The sequence below is a fragment of the Moschus berezovskii genome, chromosome 2 (genome assembly GCF_049115385.1).
Source record: "Moschus berezovskii isolate FMDL1 chromosome 2, NW_MosBer_1.0, whole genome shotgun sequence".
Taxonomy (NCBI): domain Eukaryota; kingdom Metazoa; phylum Chordata; class Mammalia; order Artiodactyla; family Moschidae; genus Moschus; species Moschus berezovskii.
Genome location: NC_142461.1, coordinates 134,839,625 through 134,864,988, shown reverse-complemented (window position 1 = coordinate 134,864,988; position 25,364 = coordinate 134,839,625). Strand labels below are relative to the sequence as shown.

The window sequence follows — 25,364 nt, the reverse complement described above, 5'->3', positions numbered from 1 at the left end:
CAGCACAAACATTAAATGGGTCATTTCTAACACCCTCACAGTCACCCTGTGTCTCCTCCCCAGCCCCTAGCAGTCACTGATCTGATTTCTGTTATTTTCTATAGAATGATATAAGCATGGAATCCTTGCAGTATGTAGTCTTTTAAAACTGGCTTTTTCAGTCAACATGAAGCTTTTCAGATTTATGCATGTTGATGTGTATATCAGTTTCTTTCTGTTGCTGAGTAGTTTCCATTATACAGCAGAACCACATATTGTTATCTGTTTGGCTGTTATGGGCTATTATTAAATAAAACTGCTAGCACACTCACACACAGGGTTTTGTGTGGGTACATGTTTTCTTTCCTTGTAGGCAAATATCTAGGAATGGGATTGCTGAGTCATATGGCAAGTACATGTTTACTTTAAAAAAAAATGAGTGAAAGCAAAACTGTTATCAAAAGTGGCTTATACCATTTTGCATTCCCACCAGCAACATTTTGTTGCTATTGTTCAGTTGCTAAGTTGTGTCTGACTCTGCAACCCTGTGGACTGTAGTACCCCAAGCTCCTCTGTCCTCCACTATCTCTTGGACTTTTCTCAAATTCATGTCCATTGAATTGGTGATGCTATCTAACTATCTCATCCTAATAGAAGCAGAAGAACTTAAGAAGAGGTGGCAAGAATACACGGAAGAACCATGCAGAAAAGTTCTCAATGATCTGGATAACCATGGTGTGGTCACTCACCTGGAGCTGGACATCCTGGAGTGTGATGTCAGGTGGGCCTTAGGAGGCATCACTACGAACAAAGCTAGTGGAGGTGATGGAATTCCACCTGAGCTATTTCAAATCCTGAAAGATGATGCTGTGAAAGTGCTGCACTCGGTATGTCAGCACATTTGGAAAACTTACAACATACATATGTTCTAATTGCTCTGCATCCTCCCCAGCATTTAGTGTGGTCAGTTCTTTGGGTTTTAACTTTTAACTATTCTAGTAGGTATATTGTAGTATAACATTGTAGCTTGAATTTTTACTTCCCTAATTACTAATGATGGTAAGCATCTTTTTCATGTGCTTGCTTGACATTTATGTATCTTCTTTTGGTTATGTGATGGTTTAAATCTTTGGCCTATTTTTTATATTGAGTTTTGAGAATTTTTATATATTCTGGCACTAAGTCTTCTGTCATGTAAATAAAATTTTCTTTCAGTCAATGGTTTGTCTTTTATTACTTAACAGTGTCTTTTCACGAGCAAATATTTTTAATTTTGATGAAGTCCAATTATCAATACTTTTTGTGGTTTTTGTTTTTGTATCCTACCTAAGAAATCTTTGCTTTAGATCATGTAGCTCACAAAGGCTTTCTCTTATGTTTTCTTCTAGAAGCTTTATGGTTTTAGCTTTTGCATTTGGATCTCCAACCCACTTGGAATTTATTAATTTTTATATATAGTGTGAGGCATGGATTAGTGCTTTGATTTTTTTCTCTATATGGATATCGAGTTGTTCCAGCAGCATTTGTGACAAACTCTATCACTTTCCCATCGGTGTCATCACTTCATATTTTGTTAAAAATCAACTAACCATATATACATGTGTCTATATCTGCACTATATTCTATTCTTTAAAAAGATTTTATTTATCTTTGTCTATGCCAGGTCTCTGTTGCTTTGCGTGGGCTTTCTCTAGTTGCATAGGTGGTGGCTTCTCTGTTGCAGAGCACCGACCACTTAGTTACATAGTAGCCCTGCAGCATGTGGAACCCTTTCACACCAGGGATTGAACCCATGTCCCTTGCCTTGGCAGGCGGATTCTTATCCAGTACGCCAGCAGGGAAGTCTATATTTTATTCTATTGATCTATCTGTTCCTCCTTATGCCTGCATCATATTGTCTTAATTTCCTGGTCACTGTTACAAGACTCTACTGAATTATGAAATCAGGTAGTGTAAATCCTCCAGCTTTGTTTTCTTTCAAGATTATTTTGGCTATTCTAGGTCCTCTGCATTTCTACACACGTTTTAGAATCAGCTTGTCAATTTCTACCTAAGGAATGTTTGCTGGAATTTTGACTGGGGTTGAGTTGGCTCTATAGAACAATATGGGCAGAAGAGATGTCTCAACACTGAGTCTTCTGGTCTATTAGCATGGTATTTCTCTCTATTTTTTAAAGATCTTTGTTAATTCTTGCAAAAGTTTGATGGTGTTCAGTGTGCAGATCTTAAATATATTCTGTTAACTCTATCCCTACTTAATCCATGTTTAGGATTTATTTGTTTTTGGCTGTGCTGGCTCTTTGTTACTATGGGCTTTCTCGAGCTGTGGTGTGTGGGCTTCTCATTCTGGTGGCTTCTCTTGTTGTGGAGCACGGGCTCTAGGGTACCCAGTTTCAATAGTCGTGGCACATGGGCTTCCCTGGTGGCTCAGACAGTAACGAATCTGCCTGCAATGCAGGAGACCTGGGTTCAATCCCTGGGTTAGGAAGTTCCCCTGGAGGAGGGCACGGCAACCCACTCCAGTATTCTTGCCTGGAGAATCTCCATGGACAGAGGAGCCTGGCGGGCTACAGTCCAAGGGGTCGCAAAGAGTCGGACACGACAGAGTGACTGAGCACACACAGCACATGGGCTCAGTAGTTCTGACACACAGGCTGGTTGCTCTGCAGCGTGTGGGGTCTTCTTGGACCAGGAATCAAACCCCTGTCTCCTGCATAGGCAGGTGGATTCTTAACCACTGGACCACCAGGGAAGCACTTATGTTTTTTAAAATGTTATTATAAGTGTAATTCTAAAGATTACAATTTGGAATTGTTGGTTGCTAGTATATAGAAATATAATTGATTTTTTAATGTGGAGACTTTTTTTCAGTTTTATTGAGATACAGTTAACATATAACATTAGTTTAAGGTATACGACGTGATCTGACATATGTATACATTACAAAATGATGACCACAATAAGTTTAGTAACCACCTATCACCTCATCTAGTTATAATTTTTTCTTGTGATGAGAACTTTTTTTTTTCAGGTCTCCATTTTCTTTTATTTTTTAAAGAAATTTCTGTTCTTTGCAATGTGTGGTCACACACACAGGCGCGCACGTGCGCCTGCACTTGCACACATACACAGACACACGGTTTGAGATGGACAGAGAAACAAGAAGGATAACCTTCAAACACAGGCTTCCCTGGTGGCTCAGATGGTAAAGCGTCTGCCGACAATGCGGGAGACCCAGGTTCAATCCCTGGGTCGGGAAGATCTCCTGCAGGAGGGAATGGCTACCCACTCCAGTATTCTTGCCTGGAGAATTCCATGGACAGAGGAGCCTGGCGGGCTACAGTCCATGGGGAAGCAAAGAGTTGGACACAACTGAACGACTTCACTTCAAACACAAGGGTAATTTTGGTTTTACAAAGTTCAAAATAGATTACATTTATGTGCTTTTTAGTCATTACACAATGTACAGACATGATCCATTTAATGATTTATGCTCCCAAATGGTTAAACAATGAAGATTTTCTATGAAAGAGTAAAAAAAGCTTTGACTTCAGAAGCAAAGTACTGTTTCCTGCAAAAACCAACATCAGGTATATATCTTGTGTTTATCCTTGAGAATGCTACAGGAGCAGTGCATAAATTCATTCTGTAAAAAGATCTGGAACATGATTTCCAAGAGACTCAATGCATTGTGTTCTCAGATAAAAATCCTAAGTCAAAAGATCAATTACTACAACACTAACAGTTAAAACTGCATATATATGTTAGAGATCAGAAGAGGCTATAAAGAAATGTAAATAGTTGTGCTTCAGGGGACTTTTTTGGTAAAGTTGTTTTAATAATAAATAGAAACTTATAAATACAACTTAAAAAATGTCTCGGTGACTGGTATAAAACAGACAGATATCAAGGATTTTTTATATTGATACTTGGCTTAGAGTTTAAAGGTGAAAGATCATCTCCACATAAACCACCTGGCATTGGTAGCCCCAATCTGGGCTATGGAGAAAAGATAAGTGATTTTCCCTCCTATTAACATAAAGCATTATCCAGAGGTAAAGCTAGGGTGTACCAAGTAACTAAACAAATGTCTACCTTTCTTTAGAATTCTTAGACCAAATAGAATGGTCACCCTACTTCTTGGTGGCTGGACCACAACCTATTCTGCAGTTCATCAAATGAATTAAATATGTCTTCTGTGAGAGACTAAGATAAGCATGATCCCTCAGTACTTTATGCTTTTTATTTCTCTCTACATATTAACTGTAAAACTCATATTTTAGAAACACCACAGCAACTGTTTATAATGATAGAGGACAAGGCATAGTTAACATAGGAACATTGATGTTCATACCTAGGAAGTAAATGTACTTTTACTTTTAGGCTGGTCAGTTTGCTCTTTTAGGCCTTTAACTTTGAAGGACACATGACTGCAACAATCAAAGTGAATTAGAAAAAGGATGAGTAAATAACAAATGTCTTAATTAAAGTCTTTTGCATGGGTGGCTTAGATATAAAAAGAATTTCTTAAAATAATTTCCTAAGTGTCACTCAGAAGCCTCCTGGCTATCTGTAACATAATGTGCTGGAGTCCTTGAAATAAAATTATAGTGTAATTTAAAATATATATTATACATTTGAAATGATTGTAAATCATTCAATAGTTTGTAGCATGTTAATGGGGTGAAATAGAGATAAAAGGCAGTCCACATTCATATTTTCAAGATAAATGTACTTCAGAAGTCAACTGAACTCCTTGTTCATGTTCTAAATATAGCCATTGTGATAAGACCTAAGATATAAGCAACCACTAATTTTTGATTCACACTTAAGTGGAGGTAGAGAGGCACCAGCGATTCCACATCCCCCAGCGTGGGAGGCATCAGAGCTTTCATACACACCACTGCCAGGAAGACAGTAAACTAGGTCCTGAGGAGACAGTTCTGTTTTCTGGTTGAAACGACTGCTCAAAAAATAAACTTTCAGTTAAATGTTCTTTTATTCTTTTTTCCTCCTCTTCCTTTTGTTGTTCTTTTGCGGACGGGAGAAGAGTAGCCACAACCTCTTTCCTTCCTAAAGCCTTCCTCTGGCTTTGCTCAGAAACTTGGAGACGGAATTTGTCTATTACACCATAGTGACAGGATCGGACATCTCTATGACGAATTACTATATCCATACAACACTGAGGCTTTACTGCACCTGCAGCATCAATGACAACATACTTATTTGGAGTAGTACACAAAACTTTGAACTGCAAGGCAAACTCATAGGGAATAGAGTGTCAACACTTGCTTATGTGTTGACTGGTCATCTGCATAAAATATTAGCTCTGTGGGAAACATAAAGACAGGAAGATTTCCTTCCACTAACTCTGGCTGTCTTTTTTGTTGATGCATTGGCACTAAATCCCCCTCGCTGAGGCGTCAGTTTTTACAGTCTCAAATCTATTTGGGGTTTTTCTTAAAAATCAGTTAGAAACTCCAAAGCATTTTGGCAATCTCGGCAACACCGGCTCCTCGGAAAGCAGCTGCGATTGCTCCCTCTGGTCCTTTGTCAGCATCTCTAGGCTGCACTCGATGAGAACTTTTAAGATCTAATCTCATTGCAACTTTCACACATGCAATACAGCATTGTTAACTATAGTTACCATGCTCTACATTACATCCCCAGAACTTATTTATCTTATAACTGACCTCCTTCACCCATTTCCGCCCCCATCGCTTCTGACCAACCTGTTTCCTTAATCTATGAGTTGTTCTTTTTTAATTTCACACACTAAACAGTATTTACCTTGAAGCTGAGTTCTTGAGCCTGCAAGCATTTGCTATTGTGAACAACCAAACCAGTTTGTCTGGGATTCTCCTTATTTTAGCAGTAAAAGTCCTACATCAGGTAAACTCTTCCCTGGGATAAGAAAATTCCCAGTTTTCAGTAATGGGCACAGAAGGTTGGGGAAAAGGTACAAACCCCAAAGGTGACCCCAGACAGAGAGGCTGAAAGCCATACTGGTTTTAGTACCAAATGGACATGGCACTTTCCCTAGTTTCAACCACTGCTGATGGCAACCACAATTTGCAGTTCCTGATAATGGATCATTCATTATAACCACCCTTCCCCACCCAGGGATTCAACTCAAATACACAGATACCTAAAGCATGAACATTCACTTTGCCTTTGAGCTGACTGTCACAATTTGTGTTGAGACAGTGCTAGTTCAATGTTTAACATGGTGACTATTGTGGCCATGTTTTTTAAAAGTTCAGTTAATGAAAATGAGAATGATGACAATATCAATCAGTGCCAGCAGGAAACAGACATGATGATCATTTAGAAGTCTAAACAACTGTAACATTAAAAAATTACATTTATTTATTTATTTGGCTGCATTGGGTACCAGCTGTACTACATGGGTTCTCTGGTTGAAGGCTTAGTTGCCCCACAGCATGTGGAATATTAGTTTCCCAACTGGGGATTGAACTCATGTCCCTTGCATTGGAAGGCAGACCACCAGGAAAGTCCCATGACTGTGTTACTTTACTGACTACTGGCATAACATATGCAACTGGTTTAGGGAGGTAAATCAAAAAGGGCATGCTTCACAATATGCAGAAAAGAATCTGAGATTGGGCATGGTTGAGAAGGGCTTCCAAGGTGGCTCAAGGCAACCCACTCCAGTATTCTTGCCCGGAGAATCCCATGGATAGAGAAGCCTGGTAGGATACCGTCCATAGGGTCGCAAAGAGCTGGACATGACTGAAGCAGCTAAGCATGCATTGCAAGCACATAGTTGAGAAAGGAATGTAAAAGTAGAAACTGATATTCACAACTCTTCAGTGAGACAGCCAAGGGCTTCTAAATTCACCAAAATCGTTTTTTTGGTGTCCCCCAACCAATTTGCAGTTGAATATAGTGGCCACTGGAGGAAACATGCCAACTTCAGACTATACTAAAAGCCTACAGTAATCAAAACAGTATGGTCCTGGCACAGATACAGACATAAATCAGTGAAACAGTATAGAGAGCTCAGAAATAAACCCATTCACTTATGGTGAATTACCTGCTGAGTGTCTTGCAAAATTGTCCACAGCACAACTATTGGAGTGTGGGTTGTTTCCTGGGATACTGAGGCTTTCATGATAAAAGGTGTGGTGACTTCTGTTTCCCCAAAACATGCAAAAGCATTTAATAAGCCACTTGAGTTTCTAGAAATAGAAGAAGATTATATCAGGCAGACATGTGCCTACAAGACAGCTCTCACTGTGGTCAGTCATCTGTCAGTTCAGTTCAGTCGCTCAGTCGTGTCCGACTCTCCGCGATCCCATGAATGACAGCATGCCAGGCCTCGCTGTCCATCACCAACTCCCGCAGTTCACTCAAACTCATGTCCACAGTCAGTGAAGACATCCAGCCATCTCATTCTCTGTCGTCCCCTTCTCCTCCTGCCCCCAACCTTTCCCAGCATCAGAGTCTTTTCCAGTGAGTCAACTCGTCACATGAGGTGGCCGAAATATTGCAGTTTTGGCTTTAGCATCAGTCCTTCCAATGAACACCCAGGATTGATCTCCTTTAGAATGGACTGGTTGGATCTCCTTGCAGTCCAAGGGACTCTCAAGAGTCTTCTCCAGCACCACAGTTCAAAAGCATCAATTCTTTGGCGATCAGCTTTCTTCACAGTCCAACTCTCACATCCATACATGACCATGGGAAAAACCATAGCCTTGACTAGACGGACCTTTGTTGGCAAAGTAATGTCTCTGCTTTTTAATATACTGTCAAGGTTGGTCATAACTTTCTTTCCAAGGAGTAAGCGTCTTTTCATTTCATGGCTGCAATCAGCATCTGCAGTGATTTTGGAGCCCAAAAAATTAAGTCTGACACTGTTTCCACTGTTTCCCATCTATTTCCCATGAAGTGATGGGACCAGATGCCACGATCTTAGTTTTCTGAATGTTGAGCTTCAAGCCAACCTTTTCACTCTCCTCTTTCACGTTCATCAAGAGGCTTTTGAGTTCCTCTTCACTTTCTGCCATGAGGGTAGTGTCATCTGCATATCTGAGGTTATTGATATTTCTCCCAGCAATCTTGATTCCAGCTTGTGCTTCTTCCAGCCCAGCGTTCCTCATGATGTACTCTGCATATAAGTTAAATAAGCAAGGTGACAATATACAGCCTTGACGTACTCCTTTTCCTATTTGGAACCAGTCTGTTGTTCCATGTACAGTTCTAACTGTTGCTTCCTGACCTGCATACAGGTTTCTCAAGAGGCAGGTCAGGTGGTCTGGGATTCCCATGTCTTTCAGAATTTTCCACAGTTTATTGTGATCCACACAGTCAAAGGCTTTGGCATAGTCAATGACGCAGAAATAGATGTTTTTCTGGAACTCTCTCGCTTTTTCCATGATCCAGCGGATGTTGACAATTTGACCTCTGGTGCCTCTGCCTTTTCTAAAACCTGCTTGAACATCTGGGAGTTCACGGTTCACATATTGCTGAAGCCTGACTTGGAGCATTTTGAGCATGACTTTACTAGCGTGTGAAATGAGTGCAATTGTGCGGTAGTTCGAGCATTCTTTGGCATTGCCTTTCTTTGGGATTGGAATGAAGACTGATCTTTTCCAGTCCTGTGGCCACTGTTGAGTTTTACAAATCTGCTGGCATATTAAGTGCAGCACTTTCACAGCATCATCTTTCAAGATTTGAAATAGTTCTACTGCAATTCCATCACCTCCACTAGCTTTGTTCGTAGTGATGCTCCCTAAGGCCCACTTGACTTCACATTCCAAGATGTCTGGCTCTAGGTCAGTGATCACGTTATCTTGACTATCTTGGTCGTGAAGATCTTTTTTGTATAGTTCTTCTGTGTATTCTTGCCACCTCTTCTTAATATCTTCTGCTTCTGTTAGGTCCATACCATTTCTGTCCTTTATCGAGCCCATCTTTGCATGAAATATTCCCTTGGATTCTCTAAGTTTCTTGAAGAGATCTCTTGTTTTTCCTATTCTGTTGTTTTCCTCTATTTCTTTGCATTGATCACTGAGGAAGGCCTTCTTATCTCTCCTTGCTATTCTTTGGAACTCTGCATTCAGATGCTTATATCTTTCCTTTTCTCCTTTGCTTTTCGCTTCTCTTCTTTTCACAGCTATTTGTAAGGCCTCCTCAGACAGCCATTTTGCTTTTTTGCATTTCTTTTCCATGGGGATGGCCTTGGTCCCTGTCTCCTGTACAGTGTCACGAATAGACAACAGTTAACCTGCCATAAATGTGAACAGGTTTATATAGAATGGATAAACAACAAAGTCCTACTTATAGCATAAGAATCTATATTTAATATTCTGTGATAAACCATAATGGGAAAGAATATGAAAAATAATATGTATATAAAACTGAGTCACTGTGCTGTAGAGAAGTAATTAATGCAATATTGTAAATCAAAGAACTATAATTTTAAAAAAACTTAGCCTTCTACAAAACCATCTTTCCAAAGTGTGGGACAAGAATAATGACTTTCTCTTACATGGGGATAGACTGAGAATGAGAATGGAGAAAAGGGTTGCAAGCAGAAATTTCTCAACTGTTCCTCTGAAACTGTTTGCTATTTGAAGAGGCCATACAGACAGTAAATATGGGTGTGCTGCACCTGATTTGTTCAATGTGATATGTAGATAGTAACAAAAACTCATGTAATGAAAAATGACTCAGTTTGGGGAAAATAAAACAAACATCACCAGAAAAGAACAGCCAGTTTAAGCAGGACTTGATCATTTCTTTACTAAAACTGGAAATTATTTATCATTCAACTTTAATTTCCCAAGTTCAGATATCATTGTGCTTTAAACCATTTTTCCTAAGAAACAGAGGTTTAGCTTATGACATCCAGAGTGCTTCAACATGTTTAAAAAGAAGGCTATTTCAGACATGGATATCCTACACACTGCACTCAATATGCCAGCAAATTTGGAAAACTCAGCAATGGCCACAGGACTGGAAAAGGTCAGTCTTCATTCTAATCCCAAAGAAAGGCAATGCCAAAGAATGCTCGAACTACCGCACAATTGCACTCATCTCACACGCTAGTAAAGTCATGCTCAAAATGCTCCAAGTCAGGCTTCAGCAATATGTGAACCGTGAACTCCCAGATGTTCAAGCAGGTTTTACAAAAGGCAGAGGGACCAGAGATCAAATTGCCAACATCCGCTGGATCATGGAGAAAGCGAGAGAGTTCCAGAAAAACATCTATTTCTGCGTCATTGACTATGCCAAAGCCTTTGACTGTGTGGATCACAATAAACTGTGGAACATTCCGAAAGAGATGGGAATCCCAGACCACCTGACCTGCCTGTTGAGAAACCTGTATGCAGGTCAGGAAGCAACAGTTAGTACTGGGCATGGAACAACAAACTGGTTCCAAATAGGAAAAGGAGTATGTCAAGGCTGTATATTGTCACCTTGCTTATTTAACTTATATGCAGAGTACATCATGAGGAACGCTGGGCTGGAAGAAGCACAAGCTGGAATCAAGATTGCTGGGAGAAATATCAATAACCTCAGATATGCAGATGACACTACCCTCATGGCAGAAAGTGAAGAGGAACTCAAAGGCCTCTTGATGAAAGTGAAAGAGGAGAGTGAAAAGGTTGGCTTGAAGCTCAACATTCAGAAAACAAAGATCGTGGCATCTGGTCCCATCACTTCATGGGAAATAGATGGGAAACAGTGGAAACAGTGTCAGACTTTATTTTTGGGGCTCCAAAATCACTCCGGATGCTGATTGCAGCCATGAAATTAAAAGACGCTTACTCCTTGGAAGGAAAGTTATGACCAGCCTCGATAGCATATTAAGAAGCAGAGACATTACTTTGCCAACAAAGGTCCGTCTAGTCAAGGCTATGGTTTTTCCCATGGTCATGTATGGATGTGAGAGTTGGACTGTGAAGAAAGCTGATCACTGAAGAATTGATGCTTTTGAACTGTGGTGCTGGAGAAGACTCTTGACAGTCCCTTGGACTGCAAGGAGATCCAACCAGTCCATTCTAAAGGAGATCAATCCTGGGTGTTCATTGGAAGGACTGATGGTAAAGCTGAAACTCCAATACTTTGGCCACCTCATGCGACGAGTTGACTCACTGGAAAAGAGTCTGATGCTAGGGGGGATTGGGGGTAGGAGGAGACGGGGATGACAGAGAATGAGATGGCTGGATAGCATCACCGACCTGATGGACATGAGTTTGAGTGAACTGCGGGAGTTGGTGATGGACAGGGAGGCCTGGCATGCTGTGGTTCATGGGGTTGCGGAGAGTCGGACACGACTGAGCGACTGAACTGAACTGAACTGATCCTACACACTAAATTTATAGATGCAAAGGAGCTCACATACAGCTGGTCTAGCAAAACCAGCCTGTAGGTACAAAGTGGATGCACATTTTTGGAGAGCTGGAAACTAATCCCTACAGTCTAAAAACATGCTGTTGTTAGTAAGACCCTAAGTATTCCATGCTCAAATGATTTGGTTGAGAGGATTGTTATCTTGATGCCATTACATTGGACTGACAGCCGGAATCAGTATAGAGTTTGCTTAATAACAGCAGAGCTGCAAGTCAAAGAATTTTATGTTTAACCACATTCAGTTTGATCACTGCATAGAGGAAGTGTTCCCTAAAGGCTGCAGGCAAGGAAACAGAGGTAAAAAAAGCCCTTTATCATATGTCACTATTATTTTTTAAATTAAATATTGGTAATAGCCCTACTATATTTGCTTTCTCTTTTTTAAAAGTCTTATACGTATCTTTTTTTTAAATTTATTCTTGTACAGCAGTTTTAGGTTCACAGCAAAAATGCAGGCACTTCCCATATACCCCCAACCCCCACACATGCTTAGCCTCCCCCATTATCTGCATATCTGACATAGTGGTGCAATCGCTACTATGAACCTGCATTGACACAACATCATCAGCTAAAGCCCGGAGTTTACATTAAATTTACTGTTGATGTTGTGCTTCCCCTACTCATCCCTGTCACTAGCCCCACCCCCAACCCCTGGAAGCTACGGATCTTTTCATTTTTCTCATTGTTCTGTTTTCCAGAATGTCATAAAGTTGCAATCATTCAGTATATAACCTTTCATATATATGTACTTTAACACAAAATTTAAGTAACCCATAATGGATTAAAATAAATTGCCCTATCAGAGGACAGAAACATTCTAAAACTATCTGTATATTTCTTTCTCCTACATATTATTTAATTCGTCCTACTATGAATTATTGCCATTGTGACTAATCCTATTGTTTAAACAATAGCGCTTATGGAACAGAAAAGTAAATACAGAATATATAATTTCAAATAAACACCTATTTTTCACATTTTAATAAAGTGTAATTCTAATATGTATCATTTCAAATAAATGATTTGGTCATTTTCTGTATTAATACACAAAGCGTAGAATATTTTTACATATTACTAAAGTGAAAGTGAAGTTGATTAGTCGTGTCCGACTCTGTGACCCCATGGACCGTAGCCCACTAGGCTCCTCTGTCCATGGGATTTTCCAGGCAACAGTACTGTAGTGGGTTGACTATGGGTATAAGAACTGCGTTTACCTATTACATTATTATGGGTTTGGGCGACCTGGTACGCCTGTGTCTCAGGCGGGATCACTAACGTTGGTTGCTCCACTGCAAGTCTAGCTCAGGGCGCTGTTTAAAGCCCAGGGATTCAGAGCCTTCTGACACCCGGTGGCTGCCCTCCAGGGACTCACAGCCTGGTGACGAAGCCAGACAACACAGGCAGGCGGAGAGCGAGGTCGAAGGTGCCAGGAAGGATACCCAGGCCACCGTGGGGCGGACCGTGTCTAGCTCCCAGCAGGCCGGGAGGGAAGGCTGCCGGGAGGCGGCCAGCCGGGGCTGGAGCGCGGGGGAAAGGCCGGGACCGGGCGTGTGGCCTCTGCTCACCCGGGACTGGCTCCGCCGGGCCTGCGCCGCGGCCGTGTCCCCCGGGGCTGCGGCCCGGCGCGCTCCGGGTGTTTCGCGCCTGAGTTGCGCCGGGGCGGGTCGTAGTCCTCCGGGCCCAGCCTCCAGCGTGGCCGCTGCCCGGCCCCCCAGGGGTCAGGGTGCTGCGGAGCCGCTCCTGGGGCGGGGCCCGCGCCCGGGCCCGGCGCGGCCGCCGCCACGCCCCTACCTCCGCCGCCCGCGCGGCGCCCCGCTGCCGGCCGAGGCGGGTGCTGGATGCACGCCTGCAGCTGAGTCAGCCTGTGAGTCAGCGCCCCCTGAGCGCGCCGCCGCCGCGGGGCTGCAGCTGCGGGCGGGCGCGGGCGCGGGGGGAGCGAGGGACGGCGGAGGGGGGGCGGGAAGCACAGCCGCTTCCAGAGCGGGGGTCTGCAGCCCCCGGCCCGCGGGCCGGGTCCGGCTGGCTCGTGTTTTTGTTCAACCCAGGAGCTAAAAATGACTTTTACATTTTTAATGGTTTTGAAGTACCAAAAAAAGTGATTTATTTTGTGACAACATTACATAAAATTCAAACCTCAGCGTCCGTGAAAAGTTTTATTGGAACAGCAGTGCTCACTTGTTTCTGCATTGTCCGTGGCAGCTTTGCACGACAGGCGCGGAGCTGAGCACTCGTGAGGGGCCGTGTGGCCCCCAGAGCCTGGGCCCTTCACTCTGCGCACCTTCACGGGAGGCGCGCTCAGCCCTGGCTGTTAAGGAGGTCCCTTGGTTTGCAGAGAGCAAGTCCTGGGGTGGGGGTGGGAAGGGCAGACTCAGGCCCGAGGGGGATTACCACCCTGGGAAGCTTTCCAGCCCCGCTGAGCTGCCTCGGGGTTTGTCCGCAGCCTGGAGAGCCCCCAGGCCTCTGTGGTTGAACTTGCTAGGCTCTGGGATAGAGGGCTCCCGGCTGCAGCCCTGAAAACCAGGTTTGTCCCACAGCACCCCTGGGAGCCCTAACTGCGCTGTAGCAGGGCCCCCCATGGGGCCACAGACTGCCAGCTGAGTGATTTTTGCTCCTGGTTACCCATTAACTGGCTAGCCCTCAGGTAAAATTTCAAGGAAGTCAGGCCTACATGTTTATTGCCAGGTGTATCCCTGGTGACGACCTACCCTATCACTTGCAGCCTGGGGAAAATCGTCTTGGTGAACCTTTATGACAGTTGTGGCTCAAGGCAGTGTTTTTCAAACTTAAACAAACAAACAAACTCAACCCTCAGTAAGAAACATATTTTACATGGTAACAAGTTTCAAAAAACTACACTTAATACAGTGATGCATTCTTGCCATTGTCAATTCCTTTCTCTGGTCCTCCATCTCTTTTGAAAGAAAAGTTTCCTAGGAGATACATTTTTACAGAGACTATTGTGGAAAGTCTCAAACACAGAAAAGTAGAATAATATAATCTGCTTTCAGGTACTGGTCCCTGAGCTTCAAGAGTAAAGTTTTGTCCAACTTGTTTCATCTCTTCCCCTCATTTTTCCCCAAAATATCTTTCCTATTTTTCAAAAATTATGATCATGAAAAAAAATTCATGAAACACTAAATTGATTTTTTGACTTACTAAGCAGAGACATTACTTTGCCAACAAAGGTCCGTCTAGTCAAGGCTATGGTTTTTCCAGTGGTCATGTATGGATGTGAGAGTTGGACTGTGAAGAAAGCTGGTCACCGAAGAACTGATGCTTTTGAACTGTGGTGTTGGAGAAGACTCTTGAGAGTCCCTTGGACTGCAAGGAGATCCAACCAATTCATTCTAAAGGAGATCAGTCCTGGGTGTTCATTGGAAGGATTGATGCTAAAGCTGAAACTCCAGTACTTTGGCCACCTCATGCGAAGAGTTGACTCACTGGAAAAGACTGATGCTGGGAGGGATTGGGGGCGGGAGGAGAAGGGGACGACAGAGAATGAGATGGCTGGATGGCATCACTGACTCGATGGACGTTAGTTTGAGTGAACTCCGGGAGTTGGTGATGGACAGGGAGGCCTGGTGTGCTGTGATTCATGGGGTCGCGAAGAGTCAGACATGACTGAGCGACTGAACTGAACTGAACTGAATAGTTCCCTTCAGTCATGTCCAACTGTTTGTGACCCTGTGGACTACAGGCCACCAAGCTCTTCTATCCATGGAATTCTCCAGGCAAGAATCCTGGAGTGCGTGGCCATGCACTCCTCCAGGGGATCTTCCGGCACCAGGGATTGACCTGCATCTCTTACATCTCCTGCATTGCAGGCGGATTCTTTACTGCTGAGTCGCAGGGGAAGCCCTGCACACTATTAGTGCAACGTAAATGTGTTTGATGGCATCCAGACATATCTGTCTCTTCTCTTTTCAGTTCAAAGCACAGCAGCAGCAAAGATCCTCCTTCACTTACTGGAGGAGGCTTCTGGCTCTCAGTCACCATGACCCTCCTTGACTTCCTTTGACCAAAGTCAGAGCCCCCAGCCTCTATGGGCAATAAATACATGTACCTGTTTGTTATTATCTGATGTGCATTAAATTCTTGGTAAATAACTGTGATAACCTGGGAGGGCAAGGATTCCAGAAATACATTTGCTTCATTGACTATGCTAAAGCCTTTGACTGTGTGGATCACAACAAAATGTGGAAAATTCTTAAAGAGGTAAGAGTACCAGACCACCTTACCTGCCTCCTGAGAAAACTGTATGCAGGTCAAGAAGCAACAGTTAGAACCGGACTGGTTCCAAATTGTAAAGAAGTACGTCAAGGTCAAGGCTGTATATTGTCATCCTGCTTATTTAACTTATATGTAGAGTACATCATGCAAAATACCAGACTGGGTGAAGCACAAGCCAGATTCAAGATTGCCGGAAGAAATATCAATAACCTCAGATATGCAGATGACACCACCCTTATGGCAGAAAGCAAAGAGGAACTAAAGAACCTTTAGATGAAGGTGAAACAGGAGACTGAAAAAGCTAACTTAAAACTCAACATTAAAAAAACGAAGATCATGGCATCCGGTGCCATCCCCTCATGGCAAATAAATGGGGAAACAATGGAAACAGTGACAGACTTCATAGTCTTGGGCTCCAAAACCACTGCAGACGGTGGGTGCAGCCATGAAGTTTAAAGGAGCTTGCTCCTTGGAAGAAAAGCTATGACCAACCTAGACAGCATATTAAAAAGCAGAGACATTACTTTGCCAATAAAGGTCTGTGTAGTCAAAGCTAGGGTTTTTCTAGTGTCATGTATGGATGTGAGAACTGGACTGTAAAGAAAGCTGAGCGCAGAAGAATTGATGCTTTTGAACTGTGGTGTTGGAGAAGACTCTTGAGAAGTCCCTTGGACTGCAAGGAGATCAAACTGAAACCGTTTACCTCAGATGAGCACACAAACCCAGCCAAATCCCACGGTACCTGGTTTCAGCACCCAGTGAAGCTCTGATTCTTGATGTCTCATCACAGAAAGAATTCAGTGAGAGACAAAGTGATAGGTTCAGTTCAGTTCAGTCACTCAGTTGTGACCAACTTTTTGCAACCCCATAGACTGCAGCAAGCCACCTTCCCTGTCCATCATCAACTCCTGGAGCTTACTCAAACTCATGTCCATCAAGTCGGTGATGCCATCCAACCATTTCAACCTCTGTTGTCCCCTTCTCTTCCCACCTTCAATCTTTCCCAGCATCAGAGTCTTTTCCAATGAGTCAGCTCTTCACATCAGGTGGCCACAGTATTGAAGTTTCAGCTTCAGCATCAGTCCTTCCAATGAACACCCAGGACTGATCTCCTTTAGGATGGACTGGTTGGATCTCCTTGCAGTCCATGGGACTCTCAAGAGTCTTGTCCGACACCACAGTTCAAAAGCATCAATTCTTAAGTGCTCAGCTTTCTTTATAGTCCAACTCTCACATCCATACATGACTACTGGAAAAACCAAAGTTTTGACTAGACAGACCTTTGTTGGCAAAGTAATGTCCCTGTTTTTTAATATGCTGTCTAGGTTGGTCATAGCTTTTCTTCCAAGGAGGAAGTGTCTTTTAATTTTATGGCTACAGTCACCATCTGCAGTGATTTTGGAGCCCCAAAAATAAAGTCTCTGACTGTTCTTAAAATACACAGAAGTGATAGGTAGGAAGTGGATTTATTCAGATTCAGAGAAAAGCACATTCCACAGACAGAACGTGGCATTGCAGAGGGTGAGTGTGGCTGCAAAATGTGGCCTGGTTAGGTTTCATAGGCTGACTGATTTCATATGCTAATGAGTGGGAGGATTAGTCCATCTGTTTTGGAGAAGGGGTTGAGATTTCCAGTAATTGGGCCATGGCCCACTCCTTGGTCTTTTGACAGTGCCTTGGAATTGTCTTCCAATTTGCCTTGATTCATGGACCTAACATTCCAGGTTCCTATGCAATATTGCTCTTTACAGCATTGGACCTTGCTTCTATCACCAGTCACATCCACAACTGGGTATTGGTTTCGCTTTGGCTCCATCCCTTCATTCTTACTGGAGTTATTTCTCCACTGATCTCCAGTAGTGGGCACCTACCAGCCTGGGGAATTCCTCATTCAATATCCTATCATTTTGCCTTTTCATACTGTTCACGGGGTTCTCAAGGCAAGTATACTGAAGTGGTTTGCCATTCCCTTCTCCAGTGGACCACATTCTGTCAGACCTCTCCACCATGACCCGCCCGTGTTGGGTGGCCCCACAAGACATGGCTTAGTTTCATTGAGTTAGACAAGGCTGTGGTCCATGTGATCAGATCGACTAGTTTTCTGTGATTATGATTTCAGTGTGTCTGCCCTCCGATGCCCCCTTGCAATACCTACCATCTTATTTGGGCTTCTCTTACCTTGGTCATGGGATATCTCTTCACAGCTGCTCCAACAAAACGTAGCCGCTGCACCTTACCTTGGACAAGGGGTATCTTCTCAAGGTCGCCCCTCCTGACCTTGTATGTGGAGTATCTCCTCTAGGCCCTCCTGTGCCCGTGCAGCCACCGCCTCTTGGACATGGGGTAGCTCCTCTCGGCCGCTGGCCCTGACCTTGGGGTTGGGTAGCTCCTCTTGGCCGCCGCCCCTGACCTTGGGTGTGGGGTAGCTCCACTCGGCCGCCGCCCCATCAGTGAACTAAAATGGACTGGAATGGGTGAATTTAACTCAGATGACCATTATATCTACTACTGTGGGCAGGAATCCCTTAGAAGAAATGGAGTAGCCATCATGGTCAACAAATGAGTCCGAAATGCAGTACTTGGATGCATACTCAAAAACGACAGAATGATCTCTGTTCATTTCCAAGGCAAACCATTCAATATTACAGTAATCTAAGCCTATGCCACAACCAGCAACGCTGAAGAAGCCAAAGTTGAACAGTTCTATGAAGACCTACAAGACCTTTTAGAACTAACACCCAAAAAAGATGTCCTTTTCATTATAGGGGACTGGAAAGCAAAAGTAGGAAGTCAAGAAACACCTGGAGTAACAGGCAAATTTGGCCTTGGAGCACGGAATGAAGCAGGGCAAAGGCTAATAGAGTTTTGCCAAGGGAACGCACTGGTCATAGCAAACACCCTCTTCCAACAACACAAGAGAAGACTCTACACATGGACATCACCAGATGGTCAACACCGAAATCAAACTGATTATATTCTTTGTAGCCAAAGATGGAGAAGCTCTATACAGTCAGCAAAAACAAGACCAGGAGCTGACTGTGGCTCAGATCATGAACTCCCTATTGCCAAATTCAGACTTAAATTGAAGAAAGTAGGGAAAACCACCAGACCATTCAGATATGACCTAAATCAAATCCCTATGTTTATACAGTGGAAGTGAAAAATAGATTTAAGGGACTAGATCTGATAGATAGAATGCCTGATGAACTCTGGACGGAGGTTCGTGACATTGTACAGGAGACAGGGACCAAGACCATCCCCATGGAAAAGAAATGCAAAAAAGCAAAATGGCTGTCTGAGGAGGCCTTACAAATAGCTGTGAAAGGAGGAGAAGCAAAAAACAAAGGAGAAAAGGAAAGATATAAGCATCTGAATGCAGAGTTCCAAAGAATAGCAAGGAGAGATAAGAAGGCCTTCCTCAGCGATCAATACAAAGAAATAGAGGAAAACAACAGAATAGGAAAAACAAGAGATCTCTTCAAGAAAATTAGAGATATCAAGGGAACATTTCTTGCAAAGATGGGCTCAATAAAGGACAGAAATGGTATGGACCTAACAGAAGCAGAAGATATTAAGAAGAGGTGGCAAGAATACACAGAAGAACTGTATAAAAAAGATCTTCACGACCAAGATAATCACAATGGCGTGATCACTCACCTAGAGCCAGATATCTTGGAATGTGAAGTCAAGTGGGCCTTAGGGAGCATCACTACGAACAAAGCTAGTGGAGGTGATGGAATTCCAGTTGAGCTATTTCAAATCCTGAAAGATGATGCTGTGAAAGTGCTGCACTAAATATGCCAGCAAATTTGGAAAACTCAGCAGTGGCCACAGGACTGGAAAAGGTCAGTCTTCATTCCAATCCCAAAGAAAGGCAATGCCAAAGAATGCTCGAACTACCGCACAATTGCACTCATCTCACACGCTAGTACAGAGAAGGCAATGGCAAGTCACTCCAGTACTCTTGCCTGGAAAATCCCATGGATGGAGGAGCCTGGTAGGCTGCAGTCCGTGGGGTCTCTAAGGGTCGGACACGACTGAGCGACTTCGCTTTCACTTTTCACTTTCACACATTGGAGAAGGAAATGGCAGCCCACTCTGTTGTTCTTGCCTGGAGAATCTCAGGGATGGGGGAGCCTGGTGGGCTTCCGTCTATGGGGTCACACAGAGTCAGACACGACTGAAGTGACTTAGCAGCAGCAGCACACGCTAGTAAAGTCATGCTCAAAATTCTCTAAGCCAGGCTTCAGCAATATGTGAACCGTGAACTTCCAGAAGTTCAAGCAGGTTTTAGAAAAGGCAGAGGCACCAGAGATCAAATTGTCAACATCCGCTGGATCATGGAGAAAGCAAGAGAGTTCCAGAAAAACATCTATTTCTGCTTCATTGACTATGCCAAAGCCTTTGACTGTTTGGATCACAATAAACTGTGGAACATTCTGAAAGAGATGGGAATACCAGACCACCTGACCTGCCTCTTGAGAAACCTGTATGCAGGTCAGGAAGCAGCAGTTAGAACTGGACATGGAACAACAGACTGGTTCCAAATAGGAAAAGGAGTACGTCAAGGTTGTATATTGTCACCCTGCTTATTTAACTTGTATGCAGAGTACATCATGAGGAACGCTGGGCTGGAAGAAGCACAAGCTGGAATCAAGATTGCTGGGAGAAGTATCATTAATCTCAGATATGCAGATGACACCACCCTTATGGCAGAAAGTGAAGAGGAACTGAAAAACCTATTGATGAAAGTGAAAGAGGAGAGTGAAAAGGTTGGCTTGAAGCTCAACATTCAGAAAACAAAGATCATGGCATCTGGTCCCATCACTTCATGGGAAATAGATGGGGAAACAGTGGAAATGGTGTCAGACTTTATTTTTGGGGGCTCCAAAATCACTGCAGATGCTGATTGCAGTCATGAAATTAACAGATGCTTACTCCTTGGAAGGAAAGTTATGACCAAAAGCAGAGACATTACTTTGCCAACAAAGTAATAGTCAAGGCTATGGTTTTTCCCGTGGTCATGTATGGATGTGAGAGTTGGACTGTGAAGAAAGCTGATCGCCGAAGAATTGATGCTTTTGAACTGTGGTGCTGGAGAAGACTCTTGAGAGTCCCTTGGACTGCAAGGAGATCCAACCAGTCCATCCTAAAGGAGATCAGTCCTGGGTGTTCATTGGAAGGACTGATGTTAAAGCTGAAACTCCAATACTTTGGCCACCTCATGCGACGAGCTGACTCACTGGAAAAGACTCTGATGCTGGGAGGGATTGGGGGCGGGAGGAGAAGGGGACGACAGAGAATGAGGTGGCTGGATGGCATCACCGACTTGATGGACATGAGTTTGAGTGAACTCCGGGAGTTGGTGATGGACAGGGAGGCCTGGCGTGCTGTGATTCATGGGGTTGCGGAGAGTCGGACACAACTGAGCGACTGAACTGAACTGAACTGGCATTGTCTTGGTGCCTCTGGGTGTGTCATTTCCCTTGCTGATTGAGGATCAAGGTCTAGTCTTGTCTGCCATCTTGGTTCCATTTGATTCTAATCCATTTATGTTGTGTCCTTGGGCTGTGTCATTCTTTCAAAAGTTGTTTCCTTAAGGCTACAAAGCCACTCAATCCCTGAAGGAAATCAATCCTAAATATTCATTGGAAGAACAGATCCTGAAGCTGTAGCTTCAATACTTTGGCCACCTGATATGAAGAGCTGACTCATTTGAAAAGCCCCTGATGCTGGGAAAGATTGAGGGCAGGAGAAGAAGGGGATGACAGAGGATGAGATGGTTGGATGCCATCACCGACTCAATGGACATGAGTTTGAGTAAGCTTCGGCAGTTGGTGAAGGACAGGGAGACCTGGTGTGCCAAAGAGGTGGACAGGACTCATGCCTGAATGACAACCTGGGAGGGAGGGCTGGGGGGAGGAAGGAGCTGGGGATAGGAAGACGACTTTTCACTGTTGTGTTGGAATTTTGTCGCATGTATATTACTTTTACAAAGGTGTCAGGAACAAATGTAACACCAGGGCCACACACGTGGCCTTCCTCCCATTCTCCCTTCCGTCCCCCTCCCCACAGACAACTGCAGCTGGCCTCTCTACTGCCCAGGGGGAGTGGGTGAAGCCAAAGAAACAGCATTCAGGGCAGCCCTGAGTTGAAAGTTACTTGCTGCCTTGTAGGCTGCCTCCTCCCAACACTGCCTACCAGCACCCAGTCTTCTTGTTTTGAAAATCCCACGTGTCATTTGCTTGTCGTGTCTCCGTGGTCTCCTCCCATCTGGGACGGTTCCTCCGTCCTTGTCCCTGGGGCAGTCACCTTGTAAGCTCTTCCTCACTTTGGGTTTGTCTGATGGTTTGTTTGTTTATTTTCGTTACTAGAGTGAGGTTATGTGTTTTGGGCAAGAGTACCACAGAAGTCATCATGTGCCTGTCTCGCGATACCACGTCAGGTGTTGTGTCTGACTATTGCTCTGCTTTTATTGTATTTCACTTATGTTGCTTTTTTTTTTAACAGATTGAAGGTTTGTGGCAACCCTGCATCAGGTGCATCTGTTGCACCGTTTTCCCAACAGCATTTGCTCACTTTGTGTTTCTGAGTCAGATTTTAGCAGTTCTCACAATATTCCAGCTTTTCTTCTAATTTATATTTGTTATGGTTGTCTCTGACAGTGACCTTTCATGATCCTACTACCTCTCCCTGAAGGCCCAGAAGACAGTCAGCACTCTTTACAATGAAGTATCTTTAAATTAAGGTATGAACATTGTTTTTTTAGACATATTGCTACTGCAAACTTAACAGACTAAGGTATAGTGTAAACATAACTTTTATAGGCACTGGGAAAATAAAGTGTGACTTGCTTTATTGCAGTATTTGCTTTGTTGCAGCAGTCTGGAACCCAAACCAAAATATCTCCCATGTGTGCCTCTACTAGTCATGGTAACTTTAACTTTGATCACTTAAATGTCTCCTTGAGATTTCTCCACTGTTACTGTTTTCCTTTGTAATTAGTAAACATCCTGTGGGGAGAACCTTTATGACTATGTAAATATCCTGTTTCTCATGCTACTTTTCCCTCTGTAAGTTTAGATGAGATCATACTTGTTTGCAACAGTTATTACTATAGTTTTTACCAAAGGGTGGTTTTTCTAAATATTACTATTATTCTTTCTACATTGGTTCATTGGAATTCTGCTGTAAAAAAAGAGCTGTCTCTTTCCGCCATTTATTTATGTATTCCATTATTTCTATATTTGTATGGACTTTTGAGTGTTTTTTTCATTCTATGGGTTATCAGTTCAGTCCAGTCACTCAGTGGTGTCCAACTCTTTGTGACCCCATGGACTGCAGCACACCAGGCCTCCCTGTCCATCACCAACTCCCCGAGTTTACTCAAACTCAAGTCCGTTGAGTAGGTGATACCATCCAACCATCTCATCCTCTGTCGTCCCCTTCTCCTACCTCCAGTCTTTCCCAGTATCAGGGTCTTTTCCAAGGAGTCAGTTCTTCAAAACAGGTGGCCAAAGTATTGTAGCTTCAGCTTCAGCTTCAACACCAGTCCTTCCAATGAATATTCAGGACTGATTTCCTTTAGGATTGACTGGTTGGTTCTCCTTGTAGTCCCAGGAGCTCACAAGAGTCATTTCCAACACCACAGTTCAAAGGCATCAATTCTTCGGCCCTCAGCTTTCTTTATGGTCCAACTGTCACCTCCATTCACGACTACTGGAAAAACCGTAGCTTTGACTAGATGGACCTTTGTCAGCAAAGTAATGTCTCTGCTTATTAATATGCTGTCTAGGTTGGTCATAGCTTTCCTTCCAAGGAGCAAGCGTCTTTTAATTTCATGACTGCAGTCACCATCTGCAGTGATTTTGGAGTCCCAGAAGATAAAGTCTGTCACTGTTTCCATTGTTTCCCCATCTATTTGCCGTTAAATGATGGGACCAGATGCCATGCTCTTAGTTTTCTGAATGTTGAGTTTTAAGCCAACTTTTTCACTCTCCTGTTTCACTTTCATCAAGAAGCTCTTTAGTTCCTCTTTGCTTTCTGCCATAAGGGTGGTGTCGTCTGCATTTCTGAGGTTATTGATATTTCTCCCGGCAATCTTGATTCCAGCGTGTGCTTCTTCCAGCCCAGCGTTTAACTCTGCATATAAGTTAAATAAGCAGGGTGACAACATACAGCCTTGATGTACTCCTTTCCCAATTTGGAACCAGTCTGTTGTTCCATGTCCAGTTCTAACTGCTGCTTCCTGACCTGCATACAGGTTTCTCAAGAGGCAGGTCAGGTGGTCTGGTTATTCCCATCTCTTTAAGAATTTTCCACAGTTTGTTGTGATCCACACAGTCAGAGGCTTTGGCATTGTCAATAAAGCAGAAGTAGATGTTTTTCTGGAACTCTCTTGCTTTTTCTGTGATCCAACAGATGTTGGCAATTTGATCTCTGGTTCCTCTGCCTTTTCTAAATCCAGCTTGAACATCTGGAATTTCATGGTTCATGTACTGTTGAAGCCTAGCTTCGAGAATTTTGAGCATTACTTTGCTAGCGTGTGAGAGGAGTGCAACTGTGCGGTAGTTTGAGCATTTTTTGGCACTGCCTTTCTTTGGGCTTGGAATGAAAACTGACCTTTTCCAGTCCTGTGGCCAATGGTGAGCTTTCCAAATTTGCTGGCATGTTGAGTGTAGCACTTTCACAGCATCATCTTTTAGGATTTGAAATAACTCAGCTGGAATTCCATCACCTCCACTAGCTTTGTTCATCGTAATACTCCCTAAGGCCCACTTGACTTTGCATTTCAGGATGTCTGGCTCTAGGTGAGTGATCACACCATCGTGATTATCTAGATCATGAAAATCTTTTTTGTATAGTTCTTCTGTGTATTCTTGCCACCTCTTCTTAATATCTTCTGCTTCCCTTAGGTCCATACCATTTCTGTCCTTTATTGAGCCCATCTTTGAATGAAATGTTCCCTTGGTATCTCTAATTTTCTTGAAGAGATTTCTAGTCTTTCCCATTCTATTGTTTTCCTCTATTTCTTTGCATGGATCACTGAGGAAGGCTTTCTTTTCTCTCCTTGCTATTCTTTGGATCTATGCATTCAAATGGATATATCTTTCCTTTTCTCCTCTGCCTTTCTCTTCTCTTCTTTTCACAGCTATTTGTAAGGCCTCCTCAGACAGCCATTTTGCCTTTTTGCATTTCTTTTTCTTGGGGATGGTCTTCATCCCTGCGGCCTATACAATGTCAGGAACCTCCGTCCATAGTTCTTCAGGCACTCTGTCTATCAGATCTAATCCCTTGAATCTATTTCACACTTCCACTGTATAATCTATGGGTAATAACCCATTACTATCACACCTTTATTTTTGCTCAGAGAGTACCACAGTCAGCTATTGGGAACCTCTTCAAGTTGGTCCCTGTGCCTGTGATGTACCCCATCGCCATTTGAACACTACTTTATTGTCTGACACAAGATGTTCCAGGCTTATCTCACACTTTCCCTGTTCCAGCTTTGGGATCAACCCTTTTTCTAGGAGGTCTAGTTTGTTTCACTGGAGAACAATATTTAGAAAGTACGATCTAGGCATGAGTCAGATGCAACTTGGTTAAATGAAAATGCAGAACTGGGCTGGTGTTGTGGCAGCATGGGAAGGAAAGGGGCAAAGTGCAGGGCTGCAGAGAGAGGCAGGGGGACACAGAGACTGTGGGACTGAGAGAGAGTCACAGGTTGGCCCCTCAGTCCTCGGCTGGGAGCACCTGTGGGGCCCTGGCCTCTG

At 43.5% G+C, this 25,364-nt stretch overlaps 1 pseudogene; it reads right to left on the bottom strand.

Annotated features, from left to right (window-relative positions):
• Window positions 1-3,791: 3,791 nt before the first annotated feature.
• Window positions 3,792-5,532, bottom strand: LOC129538025 (motile sperm domain-containing protein 1 pseudogene; annotated as a pseudogene).
• Between the last annotated feature and the right edge of the window lie 19,832 nt (window positions 5,533-25,364).